The sequence below is a fragment of the Haemaphysalis longicornis genome, unplaced genomic scaffold (genome assembly GCF_048455015.1).
Source record: "Haemaphysalis longicornis isolate Haplotype H1 unplaced genomic scaffold, Haemaphysalis longicornis Haplotype H1 scaffold_5, whole genome shotgun sequence".
In the NCBI taxonomy this organism is placed as follows: Eukaryota; Metazoa; Arthropoda; class Arachnida; order Ixodida; family Ixodidae; genus Haemaphysalis; species Haemaphysalis longicornis.
Genome location: NW_027526385.1, coordinates 43581792 through 43607223, shown reverse-complemented (window position 1 = coordinate 43607223; position 25432 = coordinate 43581792). Strand labels below are relative to the sequence as shown.

The window sequence follows — 25432 nt, the reverse complement described above, 5'->3', positions numbered from 1 at the left end:
TTACGGCGCCCGAGCGACCCACAGCGCCAGGTGGCGTCGCCGTCGCAACCGGCTCCCTTCAGCCGCTGGGGAAGCACGAGCGAAAGCAGCGCGGGCCGCATCTGCACTGCCGTTGCGAGCGTAATCGCGAAATATGCCGATCGCCGTGTTTATAACCTTTTATTTACGCTTGTAAGTGGTAAGTCTAGAGACACATGTCACCGGAGCTACGGTGCTCAATCGGCGACAACCATTGCGCAGTAGCCGCTTACATTTCAAAGGCCGCGCGGCTTTGTGGCTGCACTTCCGCGTTCGTTTAGAGCATCGTCTGCCATTTCACATTACATAATTTACGTTTCTTGTTGAGGCGGCTGCATATTCTAACCCTCTAGGCAGGAAATGTGGCTGGTGCGTTATGCAGAGACATTAGTGAAGGCTGGCAAACATTGTCATCATTTCGTTAAAAAAGCTTTATCGGTTGAATAAAAGAACCAAAAAGTGGATATTTTTTTAGTTTCAAGGTAAGGAGATATTTTCACGGGATATCCCTCTTGGCGAAAAGAATAGGCTGTCAAGTATCAGTTTCGCGTGGTGATGGGGCCGAGAAGGGAATCAAGACGAAGACAACGATCGCAGTGCGCCCGCGGCACAAACCGTATCTCTGTGTCTCCGCTGCAGTGCCCAAGTAGCTCTGTAAATAGTGCAAATACCGCTATTATAATCTCGTCTACTTCGTGCCGGTAAATGAGATTATAGTAACTGTATTTACGCTATTGACAGAGCTTCTAGGCACTGCTGCGGAGACAGCAGCTGACCGAAATAGTTACTTCTTCCCCGATTGAAACACTTTTAAACGAAAAGAAGCTATCCCTCTATTTTCTGAAGAACAACAACAACAAAAAACCAACATAACTTCTATTGTAATCTCTGCCAACATTCTTTCGCCAGCTCGCCAATGGAAAACGAACTCCTTCCATGTCTCTCAACGAAGGCTTACTGCTCGCTGCCAGCACGTCTAAATTTGCAGCACTTTCTTCGGCTGCACCGTTAGCGCTTGTTTTGGCTTTCTGTGCAGACGAGGTCTGTGCAACAATCTGCATGTTTCGGCGTGGAAATTTCTTTCTATTTGCCGGCGGCTTGGATAGGTAAAGAAGAAGGTTTGGAAATATTTTCGGGACGGCTCCTTCGACGAGGCTCCACTTTCCTCACTCAGTTTCTACTTTTTTACTGTTAATTAAGTGGGTGTAGCTCTTTGCTATGTCCTCAGGGCAAAAATTCACGCCACACGCGCGATTTGGCTGAGAGGTTTCGGTCAAGACACGCATTGGCACGGTACCATATATCTACATGAAGGCCGAACTAGTGCGAGAACAGCGCATTTGGGTTTGGTTTCCCTGTAACCACCCGTGCAACCGGGGACACAACACGCCGGCATGGTGCTCACCTAACCATCTACAACTGGAGTGCGCACGCACGCACGCGCACGCAAGCACGCACGCGCGGAGACGCTAGCCGCACAACGGCAGGTGTATCCCTCAGAATGTGCTGACCTCAGCTGCCTCCTCAGCCACCCGGTGCCCCGCGCGGGAGCCGGGTGCGACTGCAGCGCCATCAATGCGGCTTGGTGCGGCGGCGCCGGGAAACACTTCGAAGTTTTACAACTGACCTTGGTTCTATAAACGTTGGGTAGACCAACGTACACGCTTGCAGGAAGTGTGAGTGCATGCGGTCCAAATTATGCGAATTAACGGCGTTGTAGAATCGACGATCTCTCACTCTCTTTCTCTCTACAGCGCGGAAAGCCAGCAGTCTATCATGCTAGGGAAAGCGCAGTGAAAGTAGTCCGACTGTTTTTTTTTTTATTTTTGAGTGGAGAAAACCTTTTTTTTTTTTTTGACAAGTTAGAAAATGGAGAGAAATAGGCGCCCTGGTGTGGGGATAAACAATCTGTAAAGTACACCGTCGTATTGACATCCTGTTCCAGATTTTTAGACTACGGGCAGGTATCCTCCTGACCTCCCCCGACATTTCACTCCTCAGTCCCGTTCTTGCTGTAGTACACTATTGTGTAGAAGTGTTTAACCGGCCTCATCTCCACCAAAACCCAACCTCGAGCGACTACGGCGACGACCTGATGTCCGTCCGTACGTATATGGATGAACCTCCCCTGAGCCTGGCGTGTGCATGAATTCTACACGTCGTGCTTACACCCGTGGCCTTGCAAGACTAATGGAGCAAATGACATGCTGCTGCGATCGAGTTTCTGGCCATTTTTTCCACTTGCAGTCACAGTCAGCGTGCGCAGCAGCAACAGTGTCGCCACAGTGGAGCTTCTGGGTGTCGTCCACACTGCCCAGGCTGCGCTCACGCTGACAATGCGCACGCTGGCAATTGCTACGCTCGTCCGATCTAGTGCCGCTCTTTTTACCCAGTGTCCGCTCTTCCTACCCAGCATCCTCTGTTGTCATCCAGTTTAACCCAGTGTCCGCTCTTCTAATCCGCTCCCGTCCAGCATCCTCTGTTGTCATCCAGTTTAACCCAGTGTCCGCTCTTCTAATCCGCTCCCGTCCAGCATCCTCTGTTGTCATCCAGTTTAACCCAGTGTCCGCTCTTCTAATCCGCTCCCGTCCAGTGTCCGCTGTTGTCATCCAGTTTAACCCAGTGTCAGCTCTTCTAATCCGCTCCCGTCCAGTGTCCGCTGTTGTCATCCAGTTTAACCCTGTCCAGTGTCATCCAGCGTCCACTCTTCCCATCCGGTGTCCGCTCGAGCTCGCTGAACCGTGTCTAGTGCAAGTTCATCCACGCTGCATGCGGGGGTCTTCGGGTGGTCGCACGGCGTTATAGACGCGTTGTGGGGGGCGTCGGTGCAGCTGTCGTCGTCGTGCCCTTGCCCTCGCGTCAGCCGCAGTAAATAGATGCCTTCGACGGCGTGTGCTCGCCGAAGCGAACAATGACGGTGTCGAAAAAACGAGGCCGCGTAGGTCTGCAGCCTGCGTACGTCGTCCTCCCTCGCCGCGCATGTTGGCGCAATCGCGAATGACCCGGAAGAGAGCAAGATAATGCCTCGCCTGGCGGTGTTTGGCAATGAAGCCGCTGCTCACGTGCGCAGGCACGCGCTCTAGGAGGAAAGAAAAACAGAAATCTCCCGTGGCTTTGAGGACGGTCACTTGGCTGCGAAGCAGCGGTTTGCTGGAATTTCACGAAATTTTACCACTTTGACAGCTCCACCGTAGAAAATGAGATTTTGTGATTAGGATGGAAAAAACTTGGTCCAAAAACATCGGTTATTTCTGAACGTGGCTGTTCAGTGCGACTGCGCTCAGGACGAAGGCTCGTTACGCAGCGGTCGTTGCGCGCATGGAATACACGCGTCTTAAGCGGTTATTGAGACATCATCACGCGCGTCATCTCGTTTTGTTCGGTTGTCCGCTGTGCCGCATATTGATCGATGCCTCGTAACGACGCTCATTGAGGTTGGAAAGGCGTGGGCACGTTCCCGTTCGTCTTCTGTTGCTGCCACGTGCGGTGCGCGCATTGAGAAACTATCGTCGTGCCAGATGACGACTTTATGAAATGTGCACGTGTCGACGGAGAGGGAGAGAGAGAGAGAGAGAGAGAGAGAGAGAGAGAGAGAGAGAGAGAGAGAGAGAGAGAGAGAGAGAGAGAGAGACTTTATTTGAGGTCAGACTAAAACCTATTCGTATTCATTCGCCGGAAGAAATATGGTCAGGTGCATACGTGCACGGACGTGACCAAATGCTTAGATGTTTCTGCACACGCGAAAGTGACCGTATTTGTCGTCGGCAACGGAGTGGACACGAAAGGTACTAAAATGGCCCTGCTTATAAAGACCGCATTTACTGGATTTTAAGCACCCCCTTTTTTCCACCATCGCGATGCCCGAAGTGAGAAGGTTGCTTAGATTCGAAAAACGTAACCCCCCCACCGCCATTTTTTTTCTTGGCCGTATCTCGACGAAACGGATGCAAGGAATAATGTTTAATTTGGCGAACATTCAAAAGAAAAATAGGTGTACAGACAGTGAACCCACCGCTTACGTCTGATATACTCAGATCACTCTCACTTCGATTCGAGAATACGTTGTGCCGCTCGGGCCGCCGCTTTCAGCATCCCCCAGCAGGTCGTCTTCCGTCACGTTTAAGTGGTTTTTAATTGAGAACTTCCTAAATGACTTCCACAACTCGCACCCATTCCCGCGCGTCTGAAATCCAACTTGCGATGGCTGCTTAGAAAAGGGGGTGCTTAGTTTCGCATGCCAATTTTGTTCCAAATTTTTTTCCCCCAAAGTAGGGGAGGGTGCTTAGAATCGCAAAAAAATTCCCCGCATTTCCCCGAGGGGAAGAATGTGAAAGTGCGAATGCACGAGTTGAATTTGCGCGGTTCGGTAATGTTCGCGAAAGAGAGACCACACACACACACACAACTACAAAGAAAGAAAGATGCATTTATTCACAGACACCTATTTGTGTTGTCGTTGTACTTGATTGCTAGAGCGGATCTCAGCTTTGAAATTTCGTGTCAGTACTCCTTTAATTAAGCGGGTGCATTAGCCCTTCTCACGCCCGATTCCTGGCCAATCCCCCACGTGGGTATGTGCCATGTCAGCGGCCAGGCAGCACGCGCCCATCTCCCCCCGTTGCCAAGGAAGACGAGGAGATTCCTGGCCAATCCCCCACGTGGGTATGTCCATGTCAGCGGCCAGGCAGCGCGCGCCCATCTCCCCCCGTTGCCAAGGAAGACGAGGAGCGCGCGCACCCGCAGCTGTTGCTATGCGGACGGCGGCGGACGCTTCAGGCTCGCTTAAGAAGTGCATTCGCACTTAAAATGCGGTAGTTAAAACACACGTGGGTTCGGGGGGGATTTGTGCCCGCGGTTCGCTTGAGCGGCAGCTAAGTACGCGCACTACAGCGCTTACCCGGCACCGTCCGTACCAGAATGGGACAAGAATGGGCCTCTTGCGGGACGCGTGACAGATGAGCGTGACGGCACGTGCGTAGAACAGGTACACGCGGAGGAGGTCGGCTCTGGTGAATTCGGTCCAGTCTGCCTGTCGGGCTAATTCGCGTCGAAAGACGACGAAACGAAAGCGAAGAAAGAGACGCAAACGCGGCGCAGCAGTGGAGACGTCTTTGGTAATCGCTGGATTGCGCCTTCAAACCGCGTAAGCAGACTTTAGTGCCCGAGGGACCGTGGCTGCAGTGAATATCCTTAGCTGTGAGTGCGGTCGCACTCACGGGCAGCATGCGGCGGCACGGTCGGACACAAAAGTTCGCGGGCCGCAGCATCCAAGATCAATCTGTCGGTCTTCGGGGTTGTCGTCGCGTATTTCGCCTATCGATGGGATTGGCTCTATGGGGTAGTGGTGCGCAGAACGTGTTGTATAGGTCTTTGAGTTCCGCCGTAAACTTTCGTCCCCGACCGAACGTGCCCGGGAGGAGTGCATCTGTGCAGCTCCCTTTCAGCTTAAAGCACAGCACCCGGCTGACGTGAAAGGGTTCCCGTTGTGCGGGGGTGGGCGCTATTTGTCCCGCAATCTTTTGTCCCCGGCCGAACGTGCGTGGGAGGAGAACGTCTGCACAGTCCACTAGCACGAACTCGTTGCATAGCATGGAACGGTTCGTGTCGCATGGGCGTCGAAACGGAGTTTATCAGGTGGTCAAACTTAGTCGTCAGAACTTGGTCGTCATCGTTCAAACTTAGTCGGCAAACTTAGTCGTCATCGTTGGTCAAACTCGGCCTGAACCCGCCGACTTAACGTGTTATACTCGAAGATGGTGACTGTCCCATCTCGTTGGTGTAGGCGGTGACATACAGCCAAGCCCGCTTATAACGAACACATCGGGTAACCGAAATCAGTTTGTTATATCTCCTTTTCGCTATATCTGGACACAAAATTTATGTATGTATATGGTAACGGGAAACGAAGTTCGTAATAGCCGCTATTTCTTTACAACCGGGTTCGCTATAAGTGGCCTTACTGTATATGTAAACGCCTTTCGTGTGAAACAAAGCGGGATATATGCGAAAAGTTTTTAATCCAAACTGCGGAAATAGTTCACCGCGTTATATCACACACCCTGTTTTCCCACCATAGGCCGCTTATGAGGGGTGGCCTTATGAAAGTTCTGGCCCACGCGTCGGCTCCAGTGTCCCGTCTCTTTTACGTAACGCCGCCGCGTTACACTGCTGGCTAGATTTTCGTTTATGTAACCGTCATATATGTGCACCCTCGCTCGTGGAGCGCACTCGCGACTTTTTCGGTCCGATCGCGCTCAGCCAAGCGTCTCGAAGCAATAAATGGGAGCTCTCTGCGGGGCCGATCTTTCAGCCTCATTTCGACAGTGGGCGAGGAAAAACACGAGCAGGAATAAAAAGGAGAGAAGCATTGAAATTGATGGTTTCGCGTGACTGCGAAACGGGAACTGCGCGCTTTCCACCCATCTATCACCGCTGACGTTCGGCTCTTTTTGTTCCGGCGCGTCCGCGGTCTGTTGTCGGGAAGATTCCGGTTCCCTTCTTTTGTTTTCTTTCTCTCCGGGGGTGTGTAAGAAGCGACGTCTTTCCGTCTGCTCGAGTGATTTCTGCAGAAAACGTGATTTCTGTTGGTTATGCGTAGCTTTATGTGAATCGTTGGAGACGATTTCATAACGGCGCGGTTTTTCCCAAGAACCGAACGGATTTCGGCGAAATTTAAGCAGCGAAAAGAACAAGCATGACCACTGCGCATGTGCGCGCGCGCGCACACACGTGCGCCAAAAAAATTCATTGCGGTGGTAAATTTCTGCAGTTCCCGCTATTTCAAGGTGGCGCTGGTGAGTGTGTGCTCAATTTCGACGTGGTTACAGGACCGGCTCGTCTGCTGATTCCCTATCCATCCGCCGCCGCGGTGGCTCAGTGGCTAAGGCGTTGTACTGCTGAGCACGAGGACGCGGGTTCGAATACCGGCCGCGGCGGCCGCTTTTCTGATGGAGGCGACACGCAAAAACGCCCGTGTGTACTAGATTTCAGCGCACGTTAACGATCCCCAGGTGGCCAAAATTAATCGGGAGCCCTCCACTGCGGCGCGCCTCATCGCCTGCGTTGCGTGGGCGCGTTAAACCCTACAATCAATCAATCAATCAATCAATCAATCAATCAATCAATCAATCAATCAATCAATCAATCAATCAATCAATCAATCAAATCAAATCACTAGTAACCATGTCGAAATTACGCTATGTGCCTATACAAACTCTGCACACGTTACGCACACTGCATTCATAAGCTTGTCAATAACGCATTATCAATGATATAAAAAAACGGCATCTCGTTATTTCGGACTGCTTGCGGCTTCACACATACGATCTCCATCTAATCTCCTTTTGTGTAGGAAACTTCCACAAGGGTATGACGGAAGACCGTCAGGTCGGGATACTTAAGGCGATTATTTCCCTTCAAGATTTTATTGTGACCAAGGCTTCCGTGTGGAAGCCGAAACGTTAATTCCTTTTGAACTCGAAATAACTCGTGGTCGGCGTCCTGGTCTTTCTTCTTCCACGAGCGTGTACACGCAAGAACAGGAACGAAAAACAAAATTCCAGTTTTCGTGGTTTGACGCATGCCGAAGCTGCATTTGGGCTATGAAACGGCTCCGGATCAATTTTGATCCGACCCGGGGGTCCATGACGTTCGCCGAAATCTCTACGCACGGTTGTTTTCGCTTCTGGCCTCCATTTGTGAAAAGCAGGAGCGTGAACGAACAAAACGTTCTCGGAGCGGTAGCTAACGAAGCGTCGAGGCATTCATAATGTAATTGGCGGTGCGAGACCGAAAAACAGCGAGCTGCAGGCCCCGAGCTCGTAACAACGTATACGTTCTTCTGTTCTGTATACGTATAGCGGAAGCTTGCTCGATAGCAGGAGTACGCTAATTAGTTTAAAAGCTTTGGACGTATAGGATGGCGTGTGTGTGTGGCGGAAACGGTGATTTCTCGGTGTTATAAAACGACCGCGCATCAGTACAGCTATTGTTTTTTACTTGCACCGGCTGCACTGCAGGTGCAAGAAGCGCAGCTAATGCTCTTTTCTTTTTACCGAATTATATCTCCAGTAGCACTCTGCAGTAGACACTGCGTTCATCTGCACCAGTTCAGGTAAATGTCTCCAGTGCAGTGGCGCAGTCACAAAGCGTGGCAGCGGGGCCTTGACAGAGGCCAGGGACGCTAGTGCTGCTGCAGCAGCAGGATGTTTTCAAGCGTGGCCAGTTGTTCTTCGTCTCGTTGGCCCCAGGGTATTCGGTGCCCCCCTCCCCCTCGTTCTCTTCTGTGTCGCGAGGGGAATTGAAAGACCTTGGCTAGCGTGCGGCCTTTTTGGCGGGCAAGATGGACGTGGCACGACTCCAGGATCGTGTCAGAATCTCTGGACCCGTGCCGCGCGCTCATTGCGTCGTCTGGTCGAGCGACGGTTGCCCCCTCCCCCTAAACCTCCTGGAATCCAGGGTTGTGAGGAGTACATACCATGTACATAGCCCTTGCCAGGGTTGTTCTGGCCGCCTTTCGGCGGACTAGGAGCTGTTTGGGTGATTGTGGATACGTGTCATGGTCCCTTTCCCTTTCTTCAAGAGGCTTGGCGGGCACGAGCTGTCATCGTGCCCGTGGCTTGTTCGACGTTCTCAATAACTCTTGTGAGCCGTGTTGAATTCGGGCTTGCGGGTGTGTGGCATTTAGACCTCGGGCACGTTCTCTTGGTTTGTACCGATTTCCTCGTGACGTTCGTTTACCGCCTTAGTGGTAATGAGATTAATCGTGGGGTGTGAGTTGGACGTGACGCTCGGTTTCGGAGTCCCGTTGCATTTTAGGTGTGCCTTGAGTGCGTGCCTATAATTCGTCGGTTCGTCTCGCTGTCACTGATCGGGCCTTCTGTGTTCATCTCTCTCTCTCTCTCTCTCTCTCTCTCTCTCTCTCTCTCTCTCTCTCTCTCTCTCTCTCTCTCTCTACGAGGGGGTGGGGCACCTCAGGTGCACCTGGTTGCCGTGAAGAGGCATCACGGTACTGTGATATTACAGACGCCGGCTGAATGTACGCTTTCGTTATGCACGCACATCCTATGGCTCGTCCGTTGATGTCTCGCAATGACTCAAGCGTGGGTGTTCGTGTGATCGGGTCGTCCGGACACTTTATAGCGGATATTGATGGTGCTGACCACGTGTCTCCCCCTCTTCGCTTTTAAATTTCGCGCGCTTTACGCCTAGGCAGCGCTGAAAACGGCCACCTTGACGAGGGCAGAAGAGAGCAGATTCAACAATCGTCTTCTGACCCCGTCCTTTTTCTATATGGCCAACTTATCGCTCGAGGGAAGTTCCAAGACGACAGCGTGAGAGCCATTCACCCGCATCTCTCTGCTCGACGGGATGTCTTTCAGTGACGATGACTGCGGGTCACTGTAAAGTTCCCACTGGAACTTTTCTAGCCTTTATGGGGTGATAAGATAAAAGGTGGTTGCGCACTCTGGTGAGTGGAGCCGCATTATTTGGCCTCAGTGCTTGTGTACTATAGGGAGAAAGGAATTTCGATGTTAGACGACGTTTCACGCTATTTTATTTCGTTGAATTTTAGGCGCGAAGTCCGTGTTGTGTACATCTCCACTGCGTGTAAATGTGCGCTGTTCACATTTCCGCATCAAAACACTGTACCAGCATGCATATTGATTGATTTGATTGATTGTGGGGTTTAACGAGCCGACGCTACACAGGCGGTGAGGCGCGCCGTAGTGGAGGGCTGGGGGCCTCTAACGTGCGCCGAAATCTCGAATACACGGGCGTTTCTGCTTTCCTCCATCAGAAAAGCGGCCGCCGCAGCCGGGAATCGAACCCGCGTTCTCGTGCTCAGCCGCGCAACGCCTTAGCCACTGAGCCACCGCGGCGGGTGGATAGGGAATCAGCAGACGGGATACCAGCATGTATGCCTTATTGCATTATACTGGTTATGATGCAATAAACGATTCTACCTGGGCAACGAACTGTCAATGGCAAAGTTGCAGAGTGTCGAAATTTATGCGTGCCCGGGTTTTTAGCAAGTGTTAGTTTGAATGGTTTTGAAGAAAACACGCCAAATTCGAATGACCGGTCACGCGCTCGCGCAGTAATCAGCGCTGCTCGCGCTGTTTCGACATTTCTTTTGTATCGATCCACTTTCGACCGCTTTGGGGCTTTTCTCCCATTAGAAGGATTTTCGCGCAGAACTTCGCTATCCGCCAAATGTTTACACGGTCTGCCACTTTGCGATTGAAACGGGGCTTGTCTTCGCTCGTTAGCTGTTTAATCCGAACCTAAGAACGTTGTGAGGTAGACCAGGGCACCGGGAAGACAGACGATCGATGTTGCGGGTAACACGAAATCTTCAAATTTTAATTCTTGGTCCAAGGTGTACGTGAAACGTGGTTGTGGATGCATTGCGCCTCGGCCGGCGTTTATAGTTTAACGACTCGTTGATTAGAAAACCGGAATCTAGCTGGGCTGCAGCCAAATGGGGAAATTTCTCTAGCCGGCAACGTTGTACATAATTTAGCGAAAGCTCGCTCGTTAGTGGAAACGCTAATTAGGGGGCCGTGTACTCTTAACGAGCAGGCGAGTTAACTGTGCCGCCCTAAATTTAAGAATTAGCCTGCGGATACTCCGTGATTTTGTTATGAAAAAAAAAAGTGGAATGGATTAGCTGAAGTTTGAGTTATATAGAGGCCATGGCGGATTACTCCTGCTTGGAGTAAAAAAAAATACTACCGGAATTTAACGTGGCCTGATTTTTACATAGGCCTTTTTCCAGTAGAGCTCTGCGCATGCGCTACTCTCGCTCCTGCAGCGACTGATCCGCCATTCTTGGGGGGGGGGGGGGGGGGGCAGAATGTAAACAAAACGACGCCATATTGAATTAGTCAGTCTCGAACGCCGAGCAAGCTATAAGTGCTGCTCCGTTTTCTGGGCCATAAAAGCGGTCCACAGGTAGGCGCTACGGCTGCTATCAAAAAAATTCTCAGCCACCAACTATCACCAAAACCATGCGTGGATCCTTGGATCCTTGGCAGCAGGCGAAAAAAAAAAAAGGGGGGGGGGGGCGTTTTCTTCTATAATCCCCCAAGTGTGGTTCGGACGGCCGCCGCAAGAGGGCTACGCTGCTGGAGAAAGGTCCATTCGAAAAAAAAAAAAAAAAATCTGGGCGCATTGGCGTTTTTCTTGGCGTTCGTGTTCTGGTGCGAATTACTTGGGCAGGCAGGCAGACTGGCGACACAGTCACGCCGCAGCTCTCCCAGAACCACAGTTCTCCGTGGCTGCGCCGTGGGGTGCGCCTCTTCTACTCGCATGCCGTTACGTTCACCTGTCACGTCTGATGACGTCAGCGCCGCACGCACTTGGCCGACTCGTGTTCCGCAGCTGGCAACGCGGTGGTAACGCATTCGGCCCTGACTGTTGATACGCCTTGATACCTGGGTTCGATTCCAATTTAGTCCACATGGACATTTTGACACAAACTCCGTCAATTTTTGTGTTTTTTTTTACATTTCACAGTGGCGTTGAATTGTCTGTACCGGACAACAGCGCTGTTTCGTATCGTACAATGGGGCACAAAAATCTTTCGCCGTAATAAAAAAAAGCGTGCATTTTCCGCTTTGTTGGATTAAATTCGGCTACGGAGGTTACATAATTTACCGACTCTTCACATCATCGTTATCATCATCATAAATATTTTGCAGTCTCGGGGGTTTTTGTTCGCGGACATGAAAAATGCGGGGAACCCGACCATAGAAGCTTCGCTTTAAAAAACACGCATTTTCACACTTTGTATTAATTTCGACGTCCCAGGTTACTTAATTCAACTCTATCGTAATTATCATCATCATAATTATAAACAACACTTTTCTGTCTACCGCATGGCAATGAAGGCCTCTCTGGATAATTTCCCGCCCATCTTGCGCTTCACTTTAAAAAATCTCGCATTTTCACTTTTTTATTAAAGGTACCCTGCAACACTTTATTCAACTTTTTTTTGTAAATCTTAAATTCTTTCAGAATGTATTCAACAAACGCACCCAGTACTTAGAATAGGGGTCACAAAGTACCTCAGCCAAAAATTACTACGTATGCCATCAGATAACTTGGAAACCTGCTCAAGAGATTTCTCTCTCTCCCGATTCTTGGAGTTCTTTGAGCGCTTGAATGACGTCATTGCAGCGTTGTAGCGGCTATTGGTCGGCATTCCTTCAGTTGCAGCAATGAACGCATTCGATAGCCACTTTAAAAAGAAAGCCACAAAAGCGAAGCCGAAACGGAAGGCGGATAGTTCTGCTGCTGCGAGCAAATCACGCAGTGCCGTGTCGTGCTGGCAATGCAGTTAAACCCGGATATAACGAAGTTGACAAATTCGCAATTCTTCGTTACAGGCAGGTTTTCGTTACATGCAAGTTTCGAATTAATGGTCGCGTTAATGAAGCAGAAACGAAACCAAAATGCTAAACATCAGTGACGGTGAACTTACCTTTCAAGAATTTACTTCACTGTGAAAAAAAAAAAATGGCTGCGTATCTGCTCCTTTCGTTGCAAATGTCGTCAAAAGACGATAGTCTTTGTAGACATTGGCCAAGGAAATGCCCCTTTTGCTTTCCCGCTCACCTCTCATGCTGTTCCGGTTCCGTCGCGCTCATCCCAAGGTAAACGCACTAAAGGTTTGCTCAAGGCGATTTGAATTTACCGCGTTCCACTGCTACAGGCCGGGTTCCTCGATGCCAGCGCTGCAGTAGGGCGGAGACGCGCGTGAATCGAGGCGGCCGACTACAAGGTTTATAGAACCGCGTGGCCGTGCTCCACGTGCGTTCCAAGCATAATGTGGAACCTAGCTAGTGGAACCTTTCGTTGCTGTTGCCGCGTTATTTTTCATATGCCGCCAGGAGGCGGAGAAAACTAAATATCCCTTGTGTACTAATTTCCTGTCTTATATTTGCGTAATGTCTTGTTTTTATTCAACAAAGTTGACAAGTATGAACATATAAACCAGGCTTAGACGTTTACATTTGGCTGTGAGTATTCGCTTTCTATTCGGTATTCACTTTCTAGTATTTTCTCTGGTATGGGACTCTGGTATCACTTTTGCGTTTTTTGCGTCAAGCTCTGGTATCACTTTTGCGTCAAGTTCACAAAAAGTTCGCCTTTTTGTGAACTTGATGCTCTTTTCAGCACTCAAAATTTATGAGATGGTGCTAGCTAGTATACTGTACCGGGCAGTTACGTTCTTCTTTCTCGCCAGCGGAGACGGGATTTCAAATTGCGAGCTTGTCTCGGAAACACAAAACTTCGTTTTCTGGCAGCAGAATTCACCACCGACGTACCGACAGCTCACATAGCAGTGAAGACGCGCGACTCTACACGCCGACAAGCAGGCTTACCACCTAACAACGGATGGTAGTTTGCGGTGCGGGCAAAATTCTCCAAATTAGTGCATCTCTCCAGCCGATGTTTCAGAAAAAGTGCAAGAAACAATGGCTCCTCAGCGTAGAGAATTCGTTGCATCAAGGTTAACCATCGCAACGCTTTCGTTACATATAGGTCGCCAACACATGGGTTTCAATGCGGCTGTCAATGGGGAATTGAAAAACTTCGTTAAATCCAGGAATTCGTTACGTAGAGGTTCGTCACATCCAGGTTTAACTGTAACTGGCAAAGTCCCTTTAAAAAAACCACGAAGACAGTATATACAAGTTGGGTTTATTAGAAAGACTGCTAAGTCCCGATAACAATGATACCAATATCATCGCAATCTTCGAACAAATAACGCAGATATTAAAGAAAACGTGTGAAGCAGTCGCGACCCCCTAGCCGATTTCCCGCAACTTTTCTATGACGTCACGGAACCTTGTTTGTGCGATTGGCGGCCACCTGACTGACCTGTCGCGACGACACATGACTGGACGTCTGTAATGGGGCCTCTAGTTCCACTTGACCGCATCACTTGAATGCTAACGTGCAGTTAACGCACTGAAAATTATGTTTCATTGTTGGCCCGTATGACGTCATTCTTGCTCATAGCACGTCACTGTGGCGCAAAATTTGAAAGTTTTTAAATACTTCTTGCTTTTTTGATAAAACACATCTTTTGTGGCTGTAATGGAGCTGAGTGAGATACTGAATCCTAGTTCTTTCAAATGAAACGAAGTTGTATTTTCTCTTCATTGCTCCTTTAATTTAGATGTCCGAGGTTACCTAATTACACGCTGTCAGCATCATCGTCGTCGTCGTCATTCCGCTGTCTACCGCGTGGCAACGGAGTCTTTTCTCGGTATTTCCCGCGCCTGTCGAGAGGAAAAGTCGGCTTTTCCCAAGGCGCGTCTGACGCGCTGTCAATAATAGATGTGCCAGCCGACTCGCTCTATCTCGGGCGGCCGAGAAAGTCCGCGGCGCGCCCTTTATCTTCTTTCTGGCGACCCCGTCGTCGCGTTCGTTGGCGTTTGCTTTTCCCGCGAGAGTAGGAAGTGAACGCGGAACCGGCCCGGTTTCCTCGTCGCCTCGAGGTGTGTTGTTGCCCCGATCGCTGGAATGCATCTCGACGCGCGTTCGTTCCTCGTGTCTTTTCACGCGAACGCATTCCTCGCAGTGGACTCTGAACTGCGCTCGAGGAATCTCGCCGTGGTCGCCGCGTGTGCGTCGATATCAACGCGTGTAATCTTCCGGAACTTGCAATGTAATTTTAATCCGCGGCAGTCAATTTATTCGGAAGGGCCGTATGTGTAGATATCAACGCGCGTAATCTTCCTTTGCAATGTAATTTCGACCCGCGGCAGTTATATTATTCGGAAGGGCCGTATGTTGCAGATATCAGGGTACTCTTCCTTTGCTATGTAATTTCAATCCGCGGCAGTTAATTTATTCGGACGGGCCGGGAGAAGAGCTTTCGGCGGCGGCCTACTTGCGAGTTGCCCGAAGAACAGGTTTCCTGTGCGATTTGGTGTCGTCCAAGACATCTCAGTTGTAATGCTACTTCGTTTTTCTTTTTTTTTTTTTGTTCTGCTGCATCTTGTCTCGCTCTCTATCGAATGCCGCGCTGCCTGCAGAGTTTCTTGCAGGAACGTGAATGCAGTTTAAGTGAAGCGGAGCTGTTCCCAGATAAATAGTAAAAACAAATAAAAAACCAAAACCCCTTTCTTGAAAGAAAGGTGGTTAAAATGCAAAGCTTTCTCCTCCTGCGACAGCTGAGTCACAGTCCAAAATCCAAGCTGCTTCGACCGTGTCGGGATGGCGCAATCGGTTAGACGTCGGGCGAGGGACCCAGATTCGATTCCGACCTAGGGAAGCGGTCGCGGGTTCGATTCCCGGCCGCGGCGGTCGCTTTTCTGATGGAGGCGAAAAGCAAAAACGCCCGTGTGCACGAGATTTCGGCGCACGATAAAGATACCCAGGTGGTCAAAATTAAACCGGAGCCCTCCACTACGGCGCGCCTCATCGCCTGCGTTGCGTCGGCGCGTTAAATCCTACAATCAATCAATCAATCAATCAATCAATCAATCAATCAATCAATCAATCAATCCTACAATCAATCAATCGACCTATATTATATAGGGAAGCATTTTTAGGGGCGAAACACCTTAGGACCTCGCTTTGTCCGTGGCTTGACCCTTGGCTTCCGTGTACAGCGTTGCGCATGCGCGAGGAGCATTGGATTGGATTGGATTTTAGATTGGATTGGATTAATTTGAGTTGTATCGGATTAGCTTGGATTGGAATTGTATATACAGTACGCACGCGTTGTCACTCATTTACACGCGCGAGTGGGCAATGCCACGGGTGACTTACGGTAAGAACGAGTGCTTTGCCCACTCGTCATGATTCACTTCGTGGAGATGCGGGAATTTTTTCTTGAGGCGTGCCTATGTGTAAACCCATTGTGTACGTTAGCTTTCCTGCAGTGCGTTTCGGCGTAACGATGGACGGCACTAGTTAGGCGTAGAAAGCTTCGCCTTAAAACATTCATCCGGATAAGGCGATTAGGCAATGCTTACAGCCCAGTTAAGTCATCGTAGTGAACTTCGGTGCACGCGCTCCTAAACTTACGAAACGAAGAATCGCCTGCACTGATAGCGTTGTTCTGAGGTCTTGTTGTTGTGTTCCGATCGCGGCGAAGCTGCCTTACTTAGCATACAACCGTAATTTTTACTACGACAGGTGCCAGTTAGGGGCGCAAGTGTCGAACAAGCCTCGCACGGCAGACAGTGTCTTCGGAATGATTTGGAACTCTTTTTCGACCGTTTCACATCAATCAAACATTGCGTCTGATTGGATTTTTTTTTTTTGCTGTTACGTTTAGTAGATGCGATTTCATGCATCGTTAGATCACACAGTTTTCAGAGTGCGCGTGTAGTCGCAAGTTAGGGTTTAGCGGGTCAATTCTTGACTTCACTGAGTGACCGACCGACCGACCGCGGCATTATGCGGCTTCGTTTCACCGGCATGTATACAGTTAAACCTCGATTGAGCGAGGTCATGGGGCCCGGGGACCCGCGAATCATTTCGCTAAAACGGGAACTTCGTAAAATCGAGAAGGCGTTAAGCCTATAGTCCGAGCGTGTTCATTAATTCAAAAAAATTCGTAAAATTGACCTTCGTAAAAATCGAGAAAGGTCGGACTGTGTTACCTTCGGAAAATGGAATTTGTCTTTTAGAGAGATAATTTTGCTATAAACAGGGATGTAGTTGGGCAAGACTCGAGTACGCGCCTTTCGGCAGCAGGGAAGCCACGCGGTCGAATGATCGAATATTCAGTGCTCGAAGGGTCTTAAAGCCAGTTCTTTCTACATAAAACTAGGCAAGGCCCCGTATCCTTTCGAGGCTCTGGCCGGAAGCACGGTGTTCCAGCAGGAAAGGAGTGGCGCCCATCGCAGGAAGAACCAATCTTTAGAACGCAGGCCTTGACAGATATCCCGTCATTCATTCAAAGCTGGGCACCAGCCGTGGCTCGAGTGCTCCGCGCAGGGGTTTATGCAGAATTTCGATTTTGGGGGGGTGTCGCTGGGATGTTTGGAGGGGGGGCGGGGGGGGGGGGGGTGTTGTATAAATCCCTAGGCAGGGTGCTTCTGGTTGTGGAATCTTTTTTTTTGGGGGGGGGGGGGGGGTCGAAGTCCTTCTGGGGGGGGGGTGTTGGGGAGGTGTTAGGGGGGGGGGGCGGGGGTGTATAAATCCCTGGCTCCGTGAGTGACGCTTTTCGAGAGTTTGCTATAATATTGACACATGTTCATGCTGGAACTGTCGGTAGTTTTTGCGAACCAATTACAGTCGAACACGGATATATCGAACTCCAAGGGGATCGCGAAATAGTTCGATATATGAAAAATTCGATATAAAAAATATGGGCTCTGAGACCTCACCTATGGCGAACGATCACTTACCGATGGGCGCATTCAAGAATGACAACTCATTCCGCACTCACGACGCAACAGGACGCTTTATTTCCGTGAAAAAAATTCGTCCTGGAAATGAAATTAAAGACGTTGGTCTCAATCTTCTCGAGGCCGTCCAGGTGCGACAGCCCAGTTCCTTCCATGTCGCCGCAACAACAGCGAATCAAGCTGAACGCAGCGGCCACTGCACCTGCGGAATACGATCGTGTAGCCGCCTCCTCGTCCGGACGATCTTTGATGATGATGTTTGGAGTTTAATGGCGCCAGGCCGACTAAGGGCAAAGATCTTCACCACGGGAGCTATCGGCCTGGGTTCCTGCGACCGCAGCTACAATATCCTCATCACCGAGGCTCGAAACAGCCTGAACATTGGTGTCAGTGTTCACGAAGTCGTCGGCAGACACTCCGGCTGGAACAGCAGCCGGGAAGAGGCACGACAACTCACGAAACGTGTCGCCCATGCACTCGTCGTCGTCGTCGCCGTCTTCGCAAGCTTCGGAAAGTTCGGCGGTCACAAAGCCTGCCTTCCGGAAGCAGTTGGCCATGGTCTCCTTCTTCACGCCGTTCCAAGCGCTTGTCATCATATGTATGGCTCCCAGCAGGTCAACCTTAAGCTCAGTGCCTACGCGGAGGTTCATCAAAAGCCTATCGAGGAGTCGCCTCCTGTACCCGACCTTCGCCATGCCTGCGCATTCCTCCACATCCTCCTCAACCTCAATCGGGGGTGCAGTGACCGCCGAAGAGCACCTACCAGCTCCCGCGGCGTTCGATATACCCGATGTCGGCAAAAATACGGTTCGATATAAACGTGCGAATTCCTATACTTTTACACAGAATTTTCAAGGGGATAATATATGAGTTCGATATAGACAATAATTCGATATACCCGTGTTCGATATATCCGTGTTCGACTGTAGTTGGAGAACCCGCCATACTTTGCGGGACCAAACTCGTGGCACACTGCGATATCCGGAAAATACCTACGTTGAATGGAATATTTCGGCTACGATCTGCCCTTGGCACCGACCGCGCAAGAAATGTTTTGTCTGCTATTATCTGTAGACATCGCGAAAGGCAATGGAAGTCTGGAAAGCGGGAAATAAACGCTGTGTATCAAAAGGCCTACCGTCGGCCGGAAAGGTACGGCGGACTTTATTTTTTTCTTCTCGCAACCATGTGTCTGCGCTGATGCGCAGTTGCCGCGCTTCGCTGTTTCCTTCTTCCTGGTATATACGCGTTCGTTTTGCCTCACTTCCTTTGTCTTTCGTTTTTGACGCCGTACTTAGTGACAACCGATGGAGCGTGCGTGAAGGGAACAGGGAATGCCCGCCACCACGTGCCGACGGAAAGACCGTCGAAGCGCGTCCGTTTTCATGAAGCGTTGAAGTTTTCCGATTCGTGGTATGAAAATCGCGTCAATGTGGGAACCGAGTGCGACTATATATGTGGTGTATCATTAGTGGGTCTCCTAAAATGGCCTGTCCCAGATAGCCCATCGGCATTCCGAGGGCAGCCGTCGAGTAAAAAAAAAAAAAAAAACAAAAAAAAAACAGTTCGTTGCGGATTTTTAATATTGGTGTGTTAGGGAGTTTTTTTTTTTTTTTTTAAGTTCCGATAAAACACCTTCATTTGCCGCTGATGCCCCTTGGTCCATCGCGGCGACACGACGACGACAATGCTCCCACGTGACGCCACGTGACGCCATCCTTTTCACACTGCGGGCACTCCCGTTCCGAGGACTGCGCGCTGGCGCTCCGCCGCTGACGTCACGCTCCTCCACTGCGCATGCGCATCTCATTGCTGTGTTGGCTTTGCCCGTCATGACAGATGCATCCAGCCGGTTTGAGCCTCCTACGCTCATTAAAAAAAAAGCGTCGCGTACAGTTAGACTAATTTCCGAAGTAAGTCTATTCATCGGTGGCTGCTCAGTTATGCACACTGAATTGGTCTCCTTTTCCTGAGCACTCCGAAACTGCTCTCGAAATAGAAATTCTATGGGCGAATAAATTACGGAGCTGCTTTGGAGCAGTTCTGAACATTTCGAAAATTCAGAACGAGAGAGGCCTTGTATCGCCGCAAAACTTTTCCATGACTTTGCCATTGCAGACGACAATGTTCCGTCCGTAAAACGGTAACCGGATACTTCGTTTTTGTTCTGCTTGGCTACGTATATCTGTCGACTGCACGCACTGCTGAGATCTTATCTTGAGTCGGTGTGTGCGTCTTTTGTGTCCAGGCGCCGTAACTCACAATAGAAAGGTCCGTGTTGACGACAGCCCTCGTTCCCCCCTCCTGGCCTTCCTGTCCTAACGGCCAACCCTAAAGTGTACTCGCGTGCAGCTAAGGTATTTTCCATTTGCTTCTGGCGCTGCACCCTTTAATGGCAGAGCAAACGATTTCGGTTGCCGGACGGAATGACCAGCTCTTAGCACCGTTCTTATTTTTTTCTGTCGTCTGCGGCGTGGTGGCGCACAAACGGGCTTTAGGACAAACGACATCGCGCGCCAAGTTGCGCGCATTTAGGAAAGTGGAAGAACATTCCGCTCCTGCGGAGATCGCGCGGCCGTCGCCGATCGGGGACGATGTAGCAGGCGACCTTCGACCATCGACTGGTAAACACAATGGCGGGGAATCACGGGGGCTTGACTCTCCGGGACCTTAAGTCTTTTGGAGGCTGTCGACGGCCTCGATCGAGCGCGGTGTTGCGCAGGTCGCTTTGGAGAGCGGCTTTCCGATGTTGTCTGACACCACCAGCGTTAGTGCGCACCAAAATGTCTAGACAGTGTCTTCAGTTGGCGATTTGTCCAACGTTCGCCAGTATAGTTCTGGTTTTTCCCGGACAGGCAGTGTTGCTTTTTGGAATCGTCTGCGGCGAGTCGGTGACTCCGGGACCTAAGCCTTTCTCCTCTCCGTGCGGCGAAAAACTGGCCCCCAACGAAAGGTGCTTCGTTGTCCTAGAAACTGGTTATTCAGAAGAGGGAATCCAGGAACGACTTTGGCAACACGAAAAGAAAAAAAAAAACGCTCTTTAATCGAAGGCCACCTTTACATTCGCCGAACATCCACTGTTCTGACGGGAACCGGAACGGCCAAATAATAATTGGGTTCTTTCTTTTATTTGCCTGCTCAGAGCAGTTTTCGGAGCAGCTCCAAGCCCAGCCATATGCTCGTATGCCCAAGAAACTGTTCCAAGTTGCTCTGGGCAGAACAAAAAAAAAAAAAAAAATTTCCAACGTGTTCTCTAGAGAGGCACTCCGCTGACTCCGCCTCGGTTTATTGCGAATTCCGGGAAGTAGTGGTGCTGACAGTGTTGACCAGGAAGGATCTCGTTAGTATGTCGCGAAACCCGAGCCGGACTGTGGGTTTGCGGCGTTAAGTAGACAGACTGGCGACACTTGTTGACGTTCCCGTCTTTTCTCTGCCCTTTCGTCGGCCGCTCGTTCGCCGCTCGCTTCCGTGGTCGTCGTCGTCTCCATCGGACCGAGCGGAGGCGATCCGCGGGCGGCTTGTTTTTCTGCGCCGTGGTGTCGGGTGCGCGCTCGGCATCACGCTCGACGGAGCGCATCAACCGCGCCTGCTCGGGCCCCGTGCAGCTCGGCGTAGCGCGAGCGTATTGATCGCACGGATGATGATCGCAGTGCTGGTGCCGTGCCCTTCGTGTGAGCGGCCGTTAAAGCCGCGCGGTCACCTTGCTTTGAGCTGCACCAACGGTCACGCAGCGCGCCGGCCTGTAGCCTTGCCCCATAACGACCCCCCACCCCCCATTTTTTCTTCTTTTTTTTCCACGTCGGGTCCTGACCAAAACTGCGTGCATCGACAGGGTGTGTTGAAAAAAAAAAAAAAAAAATGTCGCATCGACAGAATTGGACCTTGCGGCAAAGCCAACTTTCTGGCTAATGTTCAGTTGCTCTCAATCTAATGTAGTTATACTGAGAAAAAAAAAAAGAAATCGCACTGAAATTGGCCGTTGGGACGACGCCGAGTTTCGTGTACTTTTGTAGGCTAGTTCCTGACCAAATCTGCTTGCTTCGGCATGGTGTGTAGAAAAAAAAAAAAAAAAAAAAAGTCGTATCGTTGAAATTCAACCTTGCGGCAAAGCCAACTTTCTCGTGAATGCTCTGTAGCAGCTCTGTTGAAAAAAATATGACTGAAATTGACCGCTTTGACGACTTTATCGTCACGCCGAGTTTCGTTTACTTGTCATTATTTGCGAATTCGTAGTGGAGTTGTAAATGTTGTGGAATTCCACTGGTCTTCCGTCTTCGCAGTAGTGGAAGGTCTCTAAATTTTCTTGTTCGGGAAAAGAAATCCTGATTCGCATGTGACTGGGATCTCGCAAAATCAAAATTTGCCGCGTATCTGCTTGCGTTGCTGTAAAAGTAATCGAAAGACGAGTCTCGGGCCGCCGTTGCCACATAATCGACATAATACCCCCGAGTCCTTCCCGCTCCTCGATGACGATGATTAAAGGCCTCCCCTTTGAATCGGGGTGACGGCGTGCGCCATCTAGCCTATCTTAGTAGTTTGAATTTAAATTTAGTCCCTCAACTCGGATTTCTTTTTAATTCTGCCCTGCCGCTACCCCTGGCTGGGATGTTATTTTATCGACTTCCCTGCTTTTTTTCCACCAATACTCTAGCCGCTGCTTAGTAATACCTACTGCTGACCAGCTAATGCTTCCATCAATTGCGAAGCCCAGTGCCTCAGGAAGTAGGACTTTCCCCCCAATTCTATCCGGCTGAATCTTTTGGCACCCTATTACTATGTGGTCGATTGTTTCTTTATCCCTGCCACATACAACGCATGTCTCATCCTGGGACGAATATTTGCTCATGTAAGTTCGAGCAGCGAGCCCGCGCCTCAAAGTGTTGTCATAAAAGTTCTCTTTCCGGATCTCGTTTTTGCTTGCTTTGTAGATTCCCAGCGATCCCTTCTTTTCCATCCTCTCTTTCCACATGAGCGTCTCTGTTTCCTTCACTTGCTTTTTAACTGCCCCCCCTTGTTTATTTGCCGCGGTCAAGGTATATTTAGTCCCCAGCTTTCGCGTCCTCTTCCGCCTTTGGGTGTCCACATTTTTAAGGTACACGTACCTGTGCACTCTGGCTGCGCAGTTCTTCTCATCTAAATGTCTAAGCCGCTCCTCAAAACGTATCTTACTTTGCGCTTCCCTCGCCTCAAATGAAGCCCAACCCATATCGCCTTGTACCGCCTCATTTGTAGTCTTACATTTGTAGTCTTACTCCTCTCACAACTCGCACGCCATCTGTTGGGATATTTTGTTACTGTTGGGCTTAGAGCGATTTTTGTAATTTGCGATCGTAAAAGCAACCCACCGTGTACTTTAAAAAAATAAAGAATGCTGCTTGTGTCGGTTGCGTACTTACAACTTGCTTCAATTATGATGTTTCCTTTTTGCTGAACAGTGTTGACGTGTATGAAACATGATGTCAGTTTTAATCGTTTAGAAAAGTTTTGCCGATATCACAGCCTTTCTATATATATATATATATATATATATATATATATATATATATACACACACAGAAAGAAATGCCGGCAGTCTACAACGCCAAAGAAGGCATAGGGGAATGGTTAGACTCTTTTTTACCGTTAGTGACGTTACATTATTTTTTTTTCTGGCAGCCTTGATGCCAAGGTAGCATAAGAGGGCTTCCCGCCAGTTACCCGCTTATGACAGGCTGTAGACGTTCGAGTCTCGCCCCGGGGGTTGAAAAGAAGGTCCCCTTCTTTCCGTGTAGTCTGAGTGGCGCTGGCTACCACCCTCAAGCGTCAGATACAGTTGTAGTAAATATAAATACCCCAGAAAGTGAAGGAGAACACAGTCGCCCAGATAGCCGAATCGGTAAGGCATTCGAGATCTAATCGAAAGGCGTGGGTTCGGTCCCCACTCTGGGCGCGTGTTTTTCTTTCTTTCTTTCTCACGTAATTAATAAAAAAAATAATGTAACGTCACTAACTGTAAAAAAGGGTCTAACCATTCCCCTATGCCTTCTTTGGCGTTGTAGACTGCCGGCATTTCTTTCTGTATTTCCTAACGAGCCCCTCGTTTCCAAAAACACACACACACATATATATACAGGGTGTCCCAGCTATCATGCACAAAGATTAAAAAAAAGAGAAATTGCGTAAGTCGAAGAAAACCTAGTGCATAATGTTTGCAGTACTGTGAAGAAGCGGAGAGTAATTTTTTCGTTAATAAAACTTAATTAATTAATTGTAATTAATTATATAAATCGAGAAATGCTGTCCTGATCACTAATGTGTCAATGAGGCACTTGTAGGTAACCACGAGGAGCATCTAACTGCGTTATTTTCAGCGACGAACTAATTACGTACTCATTTATTCTGACTGATAAAGGAAACCCGCGAAATATGGAAAATACCACGTGACGACGCATACGCGCGCATTGTAAAGCAGCGTCCCCAAACAAAGCTGATTGAAAGTAACTGCTTCGTCTGTTACCCGCCCGAAGAGACAGCGCATCACCTTGATAATAGCGTTCATGGAAGGTGCAGCAAAAGCAAGATTCGCGGGACACGTGTGCAGATAAGGAACAAACTCGGTCGCGATTTCTTCTTTCTTTCTTTTGTCTATTTTATTCTGGCTAACTCAGAGGCAGCCTGTTTGAGGGCGTTCCTTTACGGTGCGCGCGGAGGCGCCGTCACGTGGTATTTTTCATATTTCGCGGGTTTCCTTTATCAGTCAGAATAAATGCGTACGCAATTAGTTCATCACTGAAAATACCGCAGTTAGATGCCCCTCGTAGTTACCTACAAGTGCCTCATTGACACTTTAGTGATTAGGACAGTATTTCTCGAGTTAGATAATTAATTACAATTAGTTAATTAAGTCTCATTAAAGAAAAAAATACTGTCCGTTTCTTCACAGTACTGCAAACATTATGCACCTGGTTTCTTTCGAGTTACGCCTTTACTCATTTTTTAAATCTTGGTGCATGATAGCTGGGACACCCTGTATATATATATATATATATATATATATATATATATAGCGAATCAGAAAATGGGAAATGAGGGGCTCCGTGAAATAAGACAGAAAATAAGGTTTGTCAGTCAAGAAAACCTCGGAAAGCAAAGGGGAGGTTGTGGTGGGTCATAGAAAGAGATGAAGCATTTTTTGAGTCGACAAGAAAGTCGTGGTCGTGGGCTCGGATCCCACCCGGCGGGCATTTTTTCACCACTTTCTTTTCGACTCAAAAAATGCTTCATCTCTTTCTATGACCCACCACAATCTCCCTTTGCCTTCCGAGGTTTTCTTGACTGACAAACCGTATTTTATGTCTATATATATATATATATATATATATATATATATATATATATATATATATATATATATATATATATATATATATATATATATATATATATATATATATATATATATTTGCGGATTATGTAAACTTTGGCCAGGCGGCCAATTTGAGTGACAGACAGACAGACCAGAATTTTTGCGTTTATGTAGCCAAAGAAAGGCCATTTTCCTTAAAAAAAAACTTACAGCAACAGCTTTGTTGTATGCATCAACAGATAGTACATCGCCTGTTGGACTGGAGGCACATTAAACGGGCTATATGCACTGTATGGGATGGGAAGCATTGGCCCTCATTATAGACCAGGGCAACAACCCAGCAGCCACAAGTTCCGTTATGAAAATTTCATTTGAGGCGACTTTGACTTGCCATTTAGCACTTCCCCTATTGTGAAATGGAAGCAATGATGTGACCAGTAGGATTTGGAGGGCACTGCAGGAGAATGGAGCAGTCATTTTTGCCTTGAGCACTGACTGCTGCGCAGTTGTTTAAAAGACCCAAAAACCATTTACGCAAACTGGCACCAACACAAGTGGCTTCAGGGTCAGCTTTGTGAATGCGCACAGCTGGAATGCGTACACCTACGGGCGTATGTCACTTTGTGGAAGGCTGAACGCTTACACCACGGCATGGCTGACTCAGCTCTTTACTGCAGCGTGCTTGTTT

At 49.2% G+C, this 25432-nt stretch overlaps 1 protein-coding gene across 1 annotated transcript in view; it reads left to right on the top strand.

Annotated features, from left to right (window-relative positions):
- The window catches only part of Retm (real-time), a 68701-nt gene that overhangs the window by 23381 nt on the left and 19888 nt on the right, over positions 1-25432 (top strand). The window lies entirely within an intron of this gene.